We start from the raw sequence: 17,301 nt of genomic DNA, 5'->3' as shown, positions 1-17,301 counted from the left end.
AGACCTTTTCAATGTCCCTCCAGAGAGTGGGGCAGCTCACACAACTTGCCCGGTTAATCACAAGCTTTCATTAAGTTAGGCTGACTGACTGGGTAAACAAATGTTTGCCGGAATCAATGACAACCTCCACCCCACCCCACCCTACCCCCGGCCGCCTGAGGTCAGCACTGAACTGGGTGGTATCTGTTTGGGGCTCATTAAGGTGGCATTAGCCCCATTTTACAGATGAGAAGCCAGAGGCTCAGGGAGAGGAATTCATGGGGAGTAATGAGCCCCCCTGCACTGACTCACAGCCATTTCTTGTCTTGAGCAGCTTTGGGTTTTATTTGCTTCACCATCTGACCCACTGCTGCTCACAGTTTATCTTTCATGGGCTGGAAATGAGTCAGTGAACTGGACATGGTCCCTGCCCTCAGGAACATCCAGCTCGTTCCAGGCTTCGAAGAGCAGAGATGAGCAAGACTGCTCGGAGTGTGGCCTGGTAGGCAGGGGGCTCCATGGAGGAGGGGCAGCTCCAGCCAGGGAGGGGATGGCAGCAACACGGGCTGGGGGGCTAGACAAGAAGGGGTCCTGCCCAAGGAGGGAAGAGGCCAAGATGTTGGGGACACGGGCTGAACTCTGCCAGCTCACCACTCTGAGGAAAGGCACCAAAGGATCAAGATGGCAGGTCTTGCTCCTGGAATGGGAAAGAGTCCAGGGCAAAATCCGGAGAAAGGTGGGCAACAGGAAGATAGGAGCGTTCCCTGACTTGGGGCCTCACCCCCAGCTGGCCCCATAAGAAGGAGGGGGCAGTTCCCAGAAGGAAATTGTTTAGCAAATCATTTCTCCTTCCTCCCGCCCCCAGGGTCCCCCTGGACTGCCAGCAATGGCCTCTTACGGATGCACCCAGGAGGGCTAAGGCAAGTGTGATAAGGGGGTGGCGGGCAGAAGGAGGGAGAGTAGCTGAGAGGAGTGGGGGCTCCTCTGGCAGGACAGCAAATCCTAGCAGGGACTAGAGTGTGGGGACAAAAGGCAAAGTAAGAGGTAGCTACCATTTCTTCAGCACGGGCCAAGCGCTCGTAAACTAACTGGCATTCCTTTTGCTCCCACGGATGCCCCCAGGGAAGAATAAAAGGATGGCTCCCAAAAGCTGCCATGAGAAAGTGGTCACTGTGGGGGAAGAAACTGGCTTACTGTCACTCTTGCTGCTTGTACTGGGCTCGAGGGAGGGGTTTGCGCTCTGAGGGCAGAGGGAACCAGAGGGAGCACAGAGAGGCGGACCCATGCCTACTGTGGGGGACGGCGCTGGTGGGGGGGTACTGAGCTCTACAAGGGCGCAGACCCCGTGGATCCCAGTGATGAGGGGCTCTGAGCACGGAGGAGCCTCCAGCCCCCCAGGGATTGTGGCCCTGTGGCACAGAGGAGTGGAGCTGCCAGCAGAGGCCCCTCCTCTGAAGGACACCAACAAAACCAGCAACAGCAGGGACCCCGATGGTCAGCGGACTGCAAAGTTGTTGGCCGGACTCCTTCGAGCCCTGGGCCTTCTCTTTCCACCCTCGGAAGGAAGGGGGACAGCCCTTTGCCAAACAATTGACCCTGGGATTCTCATTAACCTTATGGTATGATATATTTGATCTGGAAATTAAAGAAACGCGACCCTTCCTGTACTCCGAGGGTCCGGGGACAATCGGTGAGGACATCATCGCAATTAATTCTCACATCAAGTCCATGAGGAGGTCCTATTCCTGAACCCATTTTGCCGATGAGAAAACAGTCTCAGAGGGGCAAGAACCTTGCCTCAAATCACTCAAGCGGCCGCATCACAACCTGAGCCAGGACCCTGGTGTTGGACTCTTAGTCTAAAGTTCTTTCTTCCCTGCTGACAAATGAGCAGCTGATCAGAGGAAAGCGGCCTTGGGGGAAGCTGAGGAAGCCTCCATGCATTTGTTGGGAAGACCTTCCTTCACACCCTTGAATCAGAGGGTCAGTGTGGTCCTTGGATCAGCAGCATCAGCTTCACTGGGTAACTTGTTAGAAATGCAGATTCTCAGGCCCAACCATAGACGTATTGATTCAGAAACTCTGGGAGTGGCACCCAGCCACCTGTGTATTAATGAGCCTTCCAGGCGATTCTGATGCTCACTCAAGCTTGAGAACCACTGCCCTAAAGTAAGAGAAAGTTCCTGAACATCACACAAGAAATGGGAAGATGGGACCACTCTCTCTGGGAACTTCCCTCTCTCTGATCGGTGATACTTCTAAAAAGGATTAAAAGAAACACAGCAAGATTGGGACAAACCACCAAAAATGTTCCTCCCAGCCCCCAAATTCAGTGATCCTGGGATCTGACTGACAAGCACCTGCCTGACTTGAGCTTCTTCTCACACGGATGCTTGACAGCGTCAGTCACTTAACTAGGCCATCAGCCAGGGCAAGGGGCAAACTGTATAAGAGCCCTCCTAGGGCGCCTGGGTGGCTCAGCGGTTAAGCGTCTGCCCTCGGCTCAGGTCATGGTCCCAGGGTCCTGGGATCGAGCCCCGCATCGGGCTCCCTGCTCTGCGGGGAGCCTGCTTCTCCCTCTCCCACTCCCCCTGCTTGTGTTCCCTCTCTCACTGTCTCTCTCTGTCAAATAAATAAAAAAAATCTTAAACAAACAAAAAAAAGCCCTCCTATTTCCAACATGCTCAGTGCTGCTTATAAGGGTCCAGGTTGGGAAGCCGGCCTCAGGGAACCCCACTTCATGCCCCCAGGCCCTGGCCTGGCTCCCTAACAGGCTGGGCAGGACTGCCCTCAAGCCCCTCCTGTACCAGAAGTGAACGCTTCCTCTACTGGGTGTCTCCGCGTTCTGACGGCCTCTGGACCTTGACTGTTCTACGGATCCCAGAGAGGAGAGAACCATCTATGGAGATGGGCCTGCCAGGGTCCACAGAGGACCTGATACGGTGTGTGGGCTCTGAGGAGGAAGGATGTTTTCCCACAGAGCTCAAATCAAAAACAGTGTTGGTGAGTACAGTTCTACCCAAGGTTAGCAGTAAGAGAGATTCATTTGAGTTGACCTGCAAAGAAGGGGATTGTTACCAGGATCACGGAGGCCTCTAAGAATCCAAGGAAAGGCAGCTAAGAGCAGCTGGGTTTGTGGGAGTCAGAAGGCCATGGAGACATAGAGAAGCTGGGGCTGAGGTGTCCACCCCCCCATGCCACCACGTACCCCTCTGCAGACCATACCAGGCTCACTCACCGCTCTGCCCAGGCCCAGTTGGCCGCTGGTGTACAACAAGGAATTTGACTGGTCTTTGTCCCTGGTTCCTGGGAGGTGACCTCCAAGTCCTTGGAATTTTCCATGTGATAGAGTGTTGTTTTTATTCATAGTGGATCCCCCCCAAACGTACCTGAGTTTATGCTAACAAGATGGCTCAAGATGGGGCTGGCCATGCCAGAATGACCAACCATAGGATTGGGTAGGTTCTGAACCCGGTGATAATATCCCGACCTCTGAGGAGAGACAGGGGCTGGAGATGGAGCTCAGCCACGTGGCCAGCGATTCAATCAGTCATGCCTAAGTAATGAAACCCCAATAAAAACTCTAGGCACCGGGCTCAGGCTAATTTGCTAGCTGCTGCCGGAAAGGTAACGCATCCCTCACGAGCCCTATGCATCTCTCTCTTGCTGGTTTGGCTTTGCGTCCTTTAGTGCTGATAAAATTGCAAGTAAAGTGCTCTGAGTTCTGTGAATCATTCTAGTGAATCATTCTAGTGAATTATCACACCTGAGGGTGTGAGAGAGTTCCTGAATTTGTAGCCAGTACGGTCGGGCCCTGAGAATCTGCATTTCTAACAAGTTACCCTGAATTTGACGCCCCCCCAAACTTGCAGCCGGGGTCTGAAGGGAAGGCAGACTGTGGGACTGCGCCCCTCATCTGGAGTCTGTGTTAATTCCAGGATTAGTTAGTATCAGAAATGTATTATAGCTGTCAAGGACCCCAAGTCCTCAGGACCCTCTAGACCAGCTCACTACCTGCCTGCCAGAACCCTGATTCTAAAGGCCCAAGGAACAAATCTGACTGGCCAACTCATCTTTTCTCTCCAGGTCACAAGTCATGGGCCAGCCCAGACTCTACACAATCCAATCAGGTCTGGCCTTTGCAGATGGGAGGCTTGGGAATGCAGGCCAAGCAAGCAGGCAGCCGGCCTCCCTGGGCTCGGGCTCACACGTTCAAGAGCAGGGGCCCCCATGACAGGGCCAAACATCACCAGAGATAGCACGAGCAAGACCAGAGAAACAACCACTCTCGCTTCTAGAACAGTTCGGGGTGCTGCCAGTCGAAGGTACAGGATGTGGGGGGGACGGGGCCCAGACTGCAGCAGCCCCAGGATTCCCACTAGGGCCCCTTCCCCCCGCTGCCTCAAGCCCCTCCCCCCTGCCTCCCTCCATGGCCTGTGGGTGGCTGGGGGCCACGAGGCTCAGAAAGGTCAGCATTATGCTAACGCAAGGGACCAACCTCGTCAGAAATCCAAATGCTGTTGTAAAGCAGGTCTTTATGATACTCGTGGGGTGAGGGGGGCATGAAAACTGGAGGTGCTCTCTCTCTCTCTCAGCACACTTTGATCAAGGTCTGGGAAGTTCTCAGGTATCCTGGTGACTGTACGTGGGAAGGATTTCTCCCCATGTTCCCAGCGGCAAGAGGCTGATGACTCACCCCCGCTTGGCCAGTCGAGTGGAACGTAGTGTTACAGTTTTGTTTTGCTTTGTTTTTTTAAAGGAAGTTTTTTTTTTTTAAGATTTTATTTATTTATTTGACAGAGAGAGACAAAGTGAGAGAGGGAACACAAGCAGGGGGAGCGGGAGAGGGAGAAGCAGGGTTCCCGCTGAGCAGGGAGCCCGATGCAGGGCTCGATCCCAGGACCCTGAGATCATGACCTGAGCCGAAGGCAGACGCTTTAACGACTGAGCCACCCAGGCGCCCCCGTAGTGTTAACAGTTTTGCCTGTGACATCTGTGGGGCTGAAGAATCTGTTCCACTCCCTTCTACCCAGGTGCGCTTTCAGGAGTCGGTTTCCAAAGCACGGCCAGCAGGCTGGCTTTCCAGAAAATACCACCGCAGAGAGGCTGGCGGTGTTCTCAGAGGCCACAGGCAAAGCGGAGGAGGCCCGATCTTCTGCTGAGGTAGGTTGCTTCCAACCCCTGCCCTTCCCGTCACTGGTATCTCTGTCCCCTCCCCCCGGGCCCTGCCACCTTTGCCCCCAGCGGGGCACTGCAGCTGAAGCTGATGAGGTAGATATGCAGCATCTCACTGGTTCAAAGGCTCGCCTCATCCAGCCCCGAACAGGGCAAGATTCCAATTACAGGACCCCGTCGGGTCCGCAGCACCAGCGTGGTCTGTGCCTCAGGGCACCCTCCTCTGTGACGTTTCTAGATGCCTCTGAATCAAAACGACTCCTGCCCTCACTTCCTCCATGACCACTCTGTCCCAAAGTGCCCGAGCGGGGAGGTCAGGATGGGGTGGGGCCAGGTGGAGATGCCCCCATAACTACCCGCTGATTGAAACGTTTAGAGAAAAACAGCACAGGAGGGGCCGCCAAAGGCCCCCATGGCCCAGAACGCCCCGAGATGTGCCACTCGTGCTGGGCTGAGTCCGCGGTACCTCAGGGCAGGAAGCATCACGTAGTCTTCAAGTGTATTCGGTGCCTTCCCACTGGCATGGGACCTCCAGGGTGGGCCAGCGAGGGAAGAAGGGGGTAGGCACTGAGTCCCTCCCCGCCCCAGGCTGCCTGCTTCCAACAGCCTGACGAAACCACCAACTTCACCACACAGTAGATGCTGACCCTGCTTAGCACTTCAGAGACCTCAGGGATAGGCCCAGAAAGCGGGATGAAGCCCAGGCTCTGTTCAAAAGGTTGCCAGTCCGGGGCAGGTGCAGTCAGACCAGGGAGCAACCTGCCTAAGTCAGTAAAACAAGGAGACAGAGGAGACGGGGAGGGCCCGAAGGCCTTTCCAGGCCCCGTTAACCTGCCTGGGAGCTGAACCCAGCTGCTTAGTTGGGGGCTCCCGTTGTTCCAGGGGACCCCCCCGCCACGAAGGCAAACAAAAACCATGGTGGGCACACGGGAGTAGGGCATTAGCACACCCCAGGCCTGGAGGACCTGGGGAGGCAAAGACTCACCGCTATCCCGACCCCAAAATGTTTCAGGGCCGCCGCTGTCAGCCACGAGAACCTGAAACCTCCACTCTGCTCTCAGAAGGAACTGCGGTGTTGAAGTGGTGTGAAGCATGGGGGGCCGCACCGGGCCTGTGGGGCCTGCGGCCTGTGGGCAGATCTCAGCACCTCTGGGCCCCCTCATGGCCTCACCACAGTCGGGTTTCCAGAGCAGACAAACTTCGCCACAACCAGAAGGATCCCGCAACCTCAAATTAGGAAAACCCAAACCAACACCAGGCCTGGTAAGTGGTCGCCATGGGGACAGGGAGACATGGCCCCTGTCCAGCACACTGAGCCCGAGAGCAAGGAGGCTGCAGGGCCCAGGGGCTAGGGGACTGTCCCTCCTAGGAAACCTTGCTGCTGAGGGCAGTCCTAAGACTGGGCCACCTTGACCAAAGGCTGCTTGAGTGACAGCTGGGCTGTTTACCCAGGGCTCTCCTGCCCCCCACCTCAAGGCCTCTTCCCTGCAGTATCAGTGGGTAACCACTGCACCCTTATCTGAGCCACACGACACATCATCTGTGTGGTCTTGCTACGCAGTGTTTTCTCCCGCAAAGGATACCGCTGCTACCCAACTTGTTTTGCTGGGTTCAGAATTAGTGCCAAGTGTGCAAAGCCCTTAGCATAGAGTAGGGGCTGACTAAATGTAGCCATCATCATCACGAGCATCACCATCCCCGGGATCACCATCCCCGCTACCATCTCCGTCACCATCATTTCTACCATCAACGTCACCATCACCACCATCCGCACCAACCATCCCACCACCATCCCCCTAGCATCATCATCACCACCACCATCCCCCCACCACCATCTTCCCCACTACCATGATCACCACTAAAAATACTGTCACCATCATCACCATCCCCACCATCCCCACCATCACCATCACCATCCCCACCATCACCATCACCATCCCCACCATCCCCACCATCCCCATCACCATCCCCACCATCACCATCCCCACCATCCCCACCATCCCCATCACCATCCCCACCATCACCATCACCATCCCCACCATCCCCACCATCCCCACCGTCCCCATCCCCACCATCACCATCACCATCCCCACCATCACCATCCCCACCATCCCCCACCATCACCATCACCATCCCCACCATCCCCATCACCATCCCCACCACTATCATCACTCTATCACCAATACCACCACACGACTCTTATAGATAAGAGAACTGAGAACACAGAGCAAGGAACACACAGGAGGTCTCAAACTCAGATCTTCTGCATCCAAGTTCAGCCATCTCTCTGTCCTACCACGACTCCCCCCAGCGCATCACGCACAACTTTTCCATCAGCATGATGTCAGCATCTGCCCAAGGTTTGTCAGAGGGTGCCACAGAGAAGTCAGGCAGTGGCTACATGATTTGGACCCGTTCCCTCTCTGACCTCACTGGCCCCTACTCCCTGGCTCGCTCCCTCACTCCCACCACACTCTCCTCCAAGTCCTCAGACACCGCAGGCACCTTCCCACTGAGGCCCTCTGCTCCAGCTCAGGAGTTAGCGAACATTTTCTGTAAGGGCCAGATGGAGTCTCTGGGTCACAGACAATATGTAAACAAATGGGCTGTATTCCAGCAAAACTTTATTACCAAAGCAGACAGCAGGCTGGATTTGGCCCCACTGGTCTGAGGTTGCCTAAGTTTATCTGCCTGGAACCCTCTTTCCTCTCCTGGGGAGAAAACATCTTCAGGGTTAACCCCTTCGCCTCCTTCAGGTTTTTGCACAGATCTCACTTTCTCCGTGACGTTAACCCTGACTGTCCTTTCTTTTCTCTAATAAATAATTTGAAGTGAAATAAATACAGTAAGAAATTAACCAGTTTTAGATGAACAACTAAGTGGAATCCAGAACATTCACAATGTTGTGCTACTACCACCTCTTTCTTGGTCCAAAACATTTCTTTCCCTCCAAAGTAACACCCACCGATCACCCTTTTTAATGCTACAACTGTGCCCGCCTCTCCTGAACCCTCCCTTTCTTTTACTTTTACTTTTTCATTTCCCTTGTACTTACCACCTTGTAACATTCTGCGTGGCTTGCGTATTCTGTTCATTGCTTCTTCCCTGTCTCTGCCCCACCTTCCATGAGAATGTAGGCTTCATGAGGGCAGGGATCTTGTTTCCTCCCCTGCTACTCCCCAAGCACCCAGAATGGTGCCTGACACTGAGTAAATGCTCTGTACATCACTGATGAATAGACAGATCAACAGATGGAGAGACAGGCCCGGAAGAGAAGAGATGATTTCCAAAGGGACTTTAAAATAAACACACACATCAAAAAACACATCACACACCATAGTCTTTTCTGAGCCTGAGTTTTCCTCCCTCAAAATGGGAACACAGACGGTGTCTGGGTGGCTCAGTCGGTTAAGCGTCTGCCCTTGGCTCAGGTCATGATCCCAGGGTCCTGGCATCGAGCCCTGTGTCAGGCTCCCTGCTCAACTGGGAGCCTGGTTCTCTCTCTGCTCCTCCCTCCAGCTCTGCTCTCTTTCGCTCTCTCTCTCAAATAAATAAATAAAATCTTTAAAAAACAAAGTGGGAACACAACGGTCTTCCCTGGGAGGGGCAGGGCGCAGACAGCCTCCCCTGCCCTTCCCCTCGGTTATGTCTCCTCCTATCCCCGCATCAGCTATCCCAACCCTGAACTTAGAGCCCCTTCTCCCTGGGCAGCGTGGAAAGAGAAGGCAGGGGCTCTCATCAAACAGGCAGGGTTGGACTTCTGGCCCTTCTGTCTGTGAGCTGAATGACCATAGGCCACCTCGCCAACCTCTCTGAGCCAGTTTCCTGATTGGTATAAATAATGTCCAGATGCCCTTTGTGAGGGTCAGACAGAGCATGTGCTTAAAGCCCTAGGGCTGTACCAGGCACCAGATAGGTACTAACATGATTTAAACCCTGTTGCTCCCCATCACGGCTCCCTACACCTCCCCACCCTGGGGCTTCCCACCTTTTTCTCTATCCCTCTGTGTCTCTTTAGGAGTTTAGAGAAATTTCCTTCAGGAGAAAGCAGACACCTCATCCTTTTGCAAAAAAATGTCCTTTCCAAGGAAAACCATATTTCAAATGTATTTTGGGGCTTACTACACTTTGTCCACACTGGTTTTCACAGTTGAGGAAGTTTGGCCACAAAAACTAACTTTTCACTGCAAAAGTCATCCTCTTCTCTCAGCAAAGCCCAAATTTGGTTACTTTTGTCTTCAGTATGTTTTCTCTTGGTTAAAGAAGAGAAAGGCTGGATTGGGGGGGGGCGGGTGGCGAGCTGACCCCTGAGAAAAGCCACTGGCAGCTGAAGCTGGCCCCTGCGGCCCAGCTGTGGCTATTTGGTTGGAGAAATAAACAGGACTATTTGCTCAGGAAAAAATGCCCCAATTTTTCATAGGATATTCGTAAAAATATTTGCATTTCCCTGTGAGTAATAATTACTTCTGCTGCCCCAAGAATGTTTGCATCACCTACCTAAAAGAAACTGAACAGACTCTTTAGAAATCCTTCCCAACCAAATTCTACCCAGCAACCTGGGTATGTGATAATGAAGATATGACAGCCCATGGAAGGGCTGGGAGCTCTGAGGTACAGATAGGAAAGGGAGAGCCCGGCCCTGGCCTGAGTGCTTCAGCTCCTTTTTATCTGAGCGTCAAGATGCCACAGCAAAATAGATTTACTGTGCACATGAGGAAACAAGCCCAGAGAGGCCAAGTATCTGGCCCAGGGTCACACAGCCACTAAGTGGCTAAGCTGGGATTTGAACCTCAGAATGCCTGATTCGTAACTCCCAGTCCATGTGGCTGACACGGAGTTAGTTCAGGGGATACATGAGAACTGGGCCCTCAGAAAGTTTTCCCAAAGTCTAAGACCACATAAGCCCAAAACCAGCACAGCACAGATGGGGCTAGAGAGAGAAGAATTTCCAGTGCCAAGGTGAAGTTTCCCAAACTGGGGTCCAGAAGACAGTTCTTGATTCCCCTCTACCTATACCCAAAACATGCTTCTCCCCTAGTCTCCCCTTCTCAGCAAATGACATCACCATTCTCCCAGCCACTTAGGCCAAAAACCTAGGTATCATCCCTGATTCCATCTTCTCCTGGCCTCAGTGGTAAGCAGCCTCCAAGACGGCCCAGTGATTCTTGCCTTCTGGTATTCACAGCCTCCATGGTCCCCTCCCACACTGAACCCATGTGACCAACAGGATGTTGGTGGAGGTGATAGAGTAGGACTCTGAGGCTGGTCATGAAGGTCATTGTGCCTTCTGCCCTGCTCTCTCTTGGCTCATTTGCTGGAAGGGCACTTGTGTAGACCTATGAAGAGGCTCAGGCAGGGAGGAGCTGAGACCTCCTGAAAACAGCCAGCCTTCATTTGCCGACCATGTGAATGAGCCCCCCTTGGAAGTGGAGCCTCCAGCCCCAGTCAAGCCTTTGGATGATGGCAGCCCCAGCCAACATCTTGACTGCAGTCTCATGAAAGACCCTGAACCAGAACCACCCAGCTAAGTCGCTCCTAAATTCCTGACCCACAAAAACCATGAGACAACAAATGTTTGTCATTCTAAGCTGCTAAGTTTGGGGTAATCTGTTACACAGCTACCGCTAACTAACCCTGCCTTCTACCTGCAGCCATCCATCAAGTCCTACCATGCCCAATATGGACATATTGACTCTGCCATCTCCCTTCTCCTCCATGGCCACTGACTGGGGCCAAGCCACCATCACATCCCATAGGATGACAGCAGTAGCCTCCTGACTGGCCTCCCTGCCTCCACCTGCTTCCTGCCCAACCCATTGTCCATTACAGCCTGTGGCCTTTTACGAAGACAAACTACTTCCAGTCCCTCCAATGGCTCCCCATGGCCCATGGGATGAAACCTGAACTCTACCATGAGCTACAAGGCCCTGCAGGCTGAAGCCCACCTGCCCCCCTCCCCGGCCTCACCTCTGGGTTCACTCGGCTCCAGCGGCACTGGGCTGTCTTTTGTTCCTCAGATATACCAGCTCTTCCTAGTCTGAGCTGATGTCCTGGCTGTTTCTTCTGCCTGAAACACTCTTCCCATGACTCTACCTTTGGTTTCCAGCTGAGAAGTCACCTCCTCTCGAGGCCTTCACTGATCACTCTGTCTACTGGGCACCCTCATTATTTCCATCACCACATCTTGTAGATTCCCTTTATAAACTATAATGACCTGAAATCATTTTATTCATTTATCTATTAATCCTGCTTACTACCATCCACTCTTCTCAACCCCTTAGGTTATTTTTTGGAAGCCGGCACCTTGACTATACCCAGTGCCTGGCACCAAGCAAGTACACAATAAAATGTCGTTAAATGAAGGACTAAGTGAACTTCCCGTCTTAATGTGAGCAAGAAAAATCCCCTATCATTTCAGACCTTGGAATTCCCATCAAGGAGTCCTGGCCATGTGAGCCTGGCTGTGCCTTCCCCTCTCAGGACCTCAGTTTCTCCAGACAAGGAGCTGGGTGGAGGAGCTCTCAGATCCTATGCATCGTTGTGATGGATCTGCAAGCAGTTTAGTCACATTCCGGGGAAGGGAAAGGAACCCTTTGCTGTGTGCTCCTGGAAGCAACTAGAGGGCCTCACCCTGGGGTTCTACAGAACTGGCACTTGGTCCTTAAAGACCCCCCTCAAGGCAGCATCTCTGCAGAAAGAACGGTCTCCTTTAAATTCCTGACCCAGTAAAGCTCACGGGCTACTTCTCCCACGAGCACACTGGTAAGCTGAGAATGAGCCATGGCACCTGTGTTCCCTGCAAAGGCCTGGGGAACCGCCCACCACCGGCTGCCTTGAACTGTGGCCCCGGCTATGCTTGCGTGGCCCACAGAGACGGGCCGGGCATATGGTACAGACCGCACCGTAGGTGACCACTCACAGGAGACTAAAGACGGTGTCTGGGGAAGGGGAGCATCCAGCTGGGGACTTACAGAGGCAGGGTCTATGCTGGGGTCCTAGGCCCCCAGGACTACTTTCCCTCTGTACCTTCTCCTCCTAAGGAGGAGATTACTCTGCAGGGACAAGCCAGTTGGCCTTACAAAGTCTTCCTCTGAAATGCTTCCTTAATTGTGAAATGTCCAAGGACAGCTCTTTTGGCAGATTAGATTTCTACCCTTAGGAATTCAGAACCAAATTTCAATGCAAAAATCAGAGACTGCCACGAGGAGACAGTGAGTAGAACACGGTGGTCTGAGCTTCCTATTGATGCTGCAACAAATTACCACAAATTTAGTATCATGAATTTATGATACTAAATTTCTGGAAGTCAGAAGTCTGAAACCGGGCTAAATTCACGGTGTGTGCAGGGCTGGTTCCTTCTGGAGGAGACTCTGTCCCCTCACCTTTTCCAGCTTCTAGGGGCCGCCCTACATCCTTGGCTCGTGGTCCCTTCCGTGGTCTTCAAAGCCAGCAGACTCATCACTCTGACCCCTGCCTCTGTCATCAAATCTCCCTCAGCCTCCCTATTGTCAGGACTCTTGTGATGACACTGGCCCACCTGGATAACCCAGGATAACCTCCCCATCTCAAGATCCTTAACTTCATCACCTCTGAAAAGTCCCTTTCACCATGCAGCTAACATACAGGTGGCATGTGGACATCATCATCTTTGAAGGACCCTTATGCAGTTAACAACAGTGGTGACTAAGATTCTATGCTCCAGGGGCACCTGGGTGGCTCAGTCAGTTCTGTCCAATTTGTGTCTGATTTCTGCTCAGGTCATGATCTCAGGGCTGTGAGATCGAGCCCCATATCGGGCTCCGTGCCCAGCACAGAGTCTGCTTGTCCCTCTCCCTCTGCCCCTCTCCCCACTCGCGTGCACACTCCCTCTCTCAAATAAATAAATAAATAAATAAGACCATATGTTCCAGAGCCAGACTGCCTGGCTTCAGATCCCTGCTGTGTCCTTTCCTAGCTGTGCCACTCTGGGCATATCACTCAACCTCTCTCTGCTGTAACTGATTCCTTTGTGCCTCATGGACAGAAGTCCCGAGATGATGCGTGTAAAGCATTTGGCACAGTGAAGACAGTTCAGTGAAAGAGGGCTGTAATTATCCCCTTCTCTCCACCAGACTCAGAACTAATGGATGTCAGAGCTGGGAGGGGCCCCTCACTGAACGGCTAGGGACAAAGAGGCCCAGAGGGGAGAAGTGAGTCATGCAGGTCATACAGCATTTTCTCTGACAGCTTCCCATTACCCTCTAACCAGCACCTGGCACAGACTAGCCTGAAGGAGGAGGGTTTGTCAGGGTGGATGTCACGCCCCCAGCACCCTGCCCTGCACCCAGTACAGGCTGGAGGTCACGGCAGCCAGCGAGTCACACGGAGGAGGAGGGAAGTGCTCCCTAGCGGACCATCTGCAGGAAGCACCTGCAGGTGGCGGCCCCAGCCAGAACCTCACATGCCCAGTTCCCACCCCACCCACCAGGCTCAGGGGCCAGAGTGAGACACAACGCATCTTTCTCCAGAAGAGGTCAGCAGGACTAATCTTGGCTAGGAACACAGAGACCCATGATCAGGGCCAAGACAAAGCACTCTGGAGCGCAGATGTCAGCCAGGCCCCTTGTTTCTCCATGTGACCTCAGATTGGACACCTTTGGGCCTCCATTTCCACCACAGAAGAGCAAGGTGCTGGACAGATCTGTGGTCCTCTATCTGCAATCCTGATTTCCAGCATCCAGGAGACCCTGACCAACTTTCAGTGAGTTCTGGAAGAGCCGTACATAGACACCAAGCTGAAGCACCTGCCCAACTTGCTTGTCTAGGCATCAAAGTTCATCGGTGTGTGCAGTTCAGGCTGAACAGACCTGCTCAGAGGTGTCTGCGATTAACAAAGAGGGGGAAACGATGATTCACTTCACTCTGATGGCCTGTTTAGCAGGCAAATTCCTCCACAAAAGGAGAGAGGAATCACCATGGGTCCTTGGCAGAAGCTCAGTTAGGCGCTGTTTCTTCCAACCAGAGGGCTGACTCACCCCAAAGGCTTTCCCCTCCCATAAATCTGGCCTAGGCAGGCACTGCCCCAACAGTTCAATTTCCCCCACCATCACACTGTCCTTGAACTGACACCAAGGACTCCTAGAAAGACCTTTCCAAAGCTCTATACGGGCCTCTCCCAGGCTCAGGGACAGCTGAGAGTAGACTTTTGAACAGAAAGATGCCCAAAGTGGGGTGGCCTCCAGGGCCAAAGCCAGGCCTTCACTTATTTCCTCACTGAGAAAAGTATTCTTCTTGCCCCAGGGCCTTTGCAGATGCCATCCCTCTGCCGGATATATATCCAGTATCATTGTTTATTTTTAAAGATTTTATTTATTTATTTGAGAGAGAGAGAGAGCAGAAGTAGGGGGAGGGAGGGGCAGAGGGAGAAACAGGCTCCCCGCTGAGCAGGGAGCCCAACATGGGGCTCAATCCCAGGACCCTGAGATCCTGACCTGAGCCAAAGGCAGACGCTTAACCGACTGAGCCACCCAGGTGCCCCAGTATCATTGTTTTTTGTTTTTTTTGTTTTTTGTTTTGTTTTTTTTTTTTAAAGATTTTATTTATTTATTTTAGAGAGAGAGAATGAGAGACAGAGAGCATGAGAGGGAAGAGGGTCAGAGGGAGAAGCAGACTCCCTGCCGAGCAGGGAGCCCGATGCAGGACTCGATCCCGGGACTCCAGGATCATGACCTGAGCCGAAGGCAGTCGCTTAACCAACTGAGCCACCCAGGCACCCCCCAGTATCATTGTTTTTAATGACACATTTCAAGCTTAAAGAGAATAAAAATTTTTTAACATGTATCCTCACAGGTTTTGTCAAAATAATGCATTGAGTCTGCACTGAGAGACACATAGGTTATTATTTCCAAATTTCTTACCATCACAAATAAGGCTGTTCAGAGCACTCTAATGCACATCACCCCCACTTCACTGGCCAAGTGTTCACGTCTCACTTAGTGTCACATCATTCCTTGAACCCCCTTCCCATCAATCCAAGAGTTACGTCTCCACCTTCCTCTCCCACTGCTCCCCAGTCTTTCCTTCAAAGCACATTTCATAACTTGTGTCTTCATCAGGTTCCCATCCAAGAGGACAGGGACCACATCCCTCTTGCTCACCAGGGACCAGGGCCGAGGATGCTGCCTGGCACACAGTAGACGTCGGTGTCTGTAAATAAGTAAGTGTTTGCATGAACGACTGAGCAGAGGCGTCACTCCAGAAGCAGGCCGTGCTGTGCTCTTTTCCGCTCAGGACTCAGAGATGAACCTGGCGCGTCTCCCACCTGCCCCCTGCTCTGCCCTCAGGTTCCTGCTGCTTCTGAGAGCCCTGGGCCCGGAGCAGGGAGCCCTGGCTCCTCACAGCCAGATGCCAGGTGCTATCTCAGGCACAGCAGGTCTGGGGAACACGCCTCCCTTGGCCTTGCCTGGTCATGAAAAGCAGGCGCTCAGGGAACCCAGAGCCGGGCCAGAGTCTGCACCTCATCCCTCGCATCCCTGCGCAGCTGGAACGGACCAGCCCCCACCTGCTGGCCGTACCTGACCTTGGGGTCAGGCCAAGGAGCAGGGCTGGGCAATGTGCCTTCACTTGCTACCAATCACTTAAAGTCTCTGTTTCCAAGCTTCCTGAGAAAGTGCTGGATGCACAAAACTGAGGGGTGGCTAAGAAAATGATACGAATAACAGCCACTCGCTGCTATTCCTGAGCAACGTTCTTCATAGGCCGACCTGCCTCCATCCTGCGACTCGACAAGGCAGGTCTGGCTCTGACGGAAGAGAAAACTGAGGAATGGTGAGCCGTGATTTTTATCTGCCTTTTTATTTCACTTCCCCCCCTCCAGCTCATCATTACAGCCTGTAACCTAAGTCCCAGGGGCAGGGCTCAGTCAGGGTCTGGCCAAAACCCACAGAAATCAGAGCCCTCCTCCTTGAGAAACATCTTGGGCCCACACATGTGAGGTACTTCCTGTCTCCTCACTTTAATTCTGACACCAGCTCCTGAGGTTTGACTGCCCAGCCCCATTTCAGAGGTGAGGAAACTGAGACTCAGGGTCCTGTCTTTGGTAACCGTCAGGAATGGTAGAGTCAGGATTCCAACCCAGATCCTTCAAAAAAACAAACCCCTCAGCCAAGGCCCTGGAGCAGGGAGCCCTGGGAGCTAGAAGGTCAGAGGCTCCGACTGAAACACAAGGCAAGTCACATGGGCAATTTTAAACTGGCTGGGAGCCACCTTAGAAGGGAAAGCGAAACAAGTAAAATTAATTTTAATAACGTACTTTATTTAACTCAATAAATCCAAAATGTTACCATTGCAACATGTAATCAGCATAAAAAAGTGTTAATGAGACATTTTATCCTTTTTTCATACTAAGTCTTGGAAATCCAGTGTATATTATATGCTTATGGCACATCCCAGTTCAAACTGGCCACATTTCAAGGGCTCCCTGGCCACACGTGGCAACGGGCTACCGGCTTGGCTGGGGCATATCTAGAGCAGCAGAGAAGCACGGAGAACCAGGGGCGACTCATTCACGTCCTCCCCCTCTACCTACTCACACTTGCTGCGTGCTTGCAACGGGCCAGGCGGCAGAAGCAAGCCCCACGCCCGTGACTTTACACGGGGAGGGGGGCAGACACAGAAAGGGTAGCACTGAGGGGCACCACGCCCCAGTGGCTCAGTCCCAGAGTTTCACATCCTGTCCCCCATAAGGACATGGTTGGTCATCTTTCAGGGCCAGAGCCCCTGAACTGAGGTTTGGAAAACATAGGCATGTCACACCCTCTCTCCTGGACTTCCGGATCATGACCACTCCCCCTCCTTGCTAAAGAAAACTTGGCACACGACCTCCTGGTATCACTGTCATCCTCAGACCCTAAGGGAATCCTTCGAGTTTGTCCAGACCTGATGCAGAAGCTCCGCTCCCCACCCACCGGCAGGCAGAGGCTGATGGCAGAGGCGGTGGAAGTCGCTCGGGTGTGTCCCTGCAGGTGGCAGGGCTGAGGCAGCTGTGATTGCCCAGCTGCCCTAAAAGGTAGGGCCCAAAGGTCTCCTCTCCCTGTAACTGCCACCAGGCCTGAGCCTGGCAGCAAGTCTTCCCGGAAAGGCAGGAAAGGAAGGGAGGGAGGAGAAGGG

At 53.1% G+C, this 17,301-nt stretch overlaps 1 protein-coding gene and 1 long non-coding RNA gene across 3 annotated transcripts in view; one reads left to right on the top strand and one right to left on the bottom strand.

The window, feature by feature from the left end:
- The window catches only part of GRK5 (G protein-coupled receptor kinase 5), a 212,015-nt gene that overhangs the window by 119,060 nt on the left and 75,654 nt on the right, over positions 1-17,301 (bottom strand). The gene's annotated exons all lie outside the window — the stretch shown is intronic.
- Positions 4,875-16,470, top strand: LOC118027018. The gene is made up of 3 exons (XR_004683730.1): positions 4,875-5,142; positions 6,167-6,417; positions 15,249-16,470. It is a non-coding gene; the product is annotated as an uncharacterized LOC118027018 (long non-coding RNA).

The sequence above is a fragment of the Mirounga leonina genome, unplaced genomic scaffold (assembly GCF_011800145.1).
Source record: "Mirounga leonina isolate KUSES-001 unplaced genomic scaffold, KU_Mleo_1.0 Mir_114, whole genome shotgun sequence".
NCBI classification, from domain to species: Eukaryota; Metazoa; Chordata; class Mammalia; order Carnivora; family Phocidae; genus Mirounga; species Mirounga leonina.
Note: the sequence above shows the minus strand (reverse complement) of the source record. Positions and strands in the feature narration are given on the sequence as shown.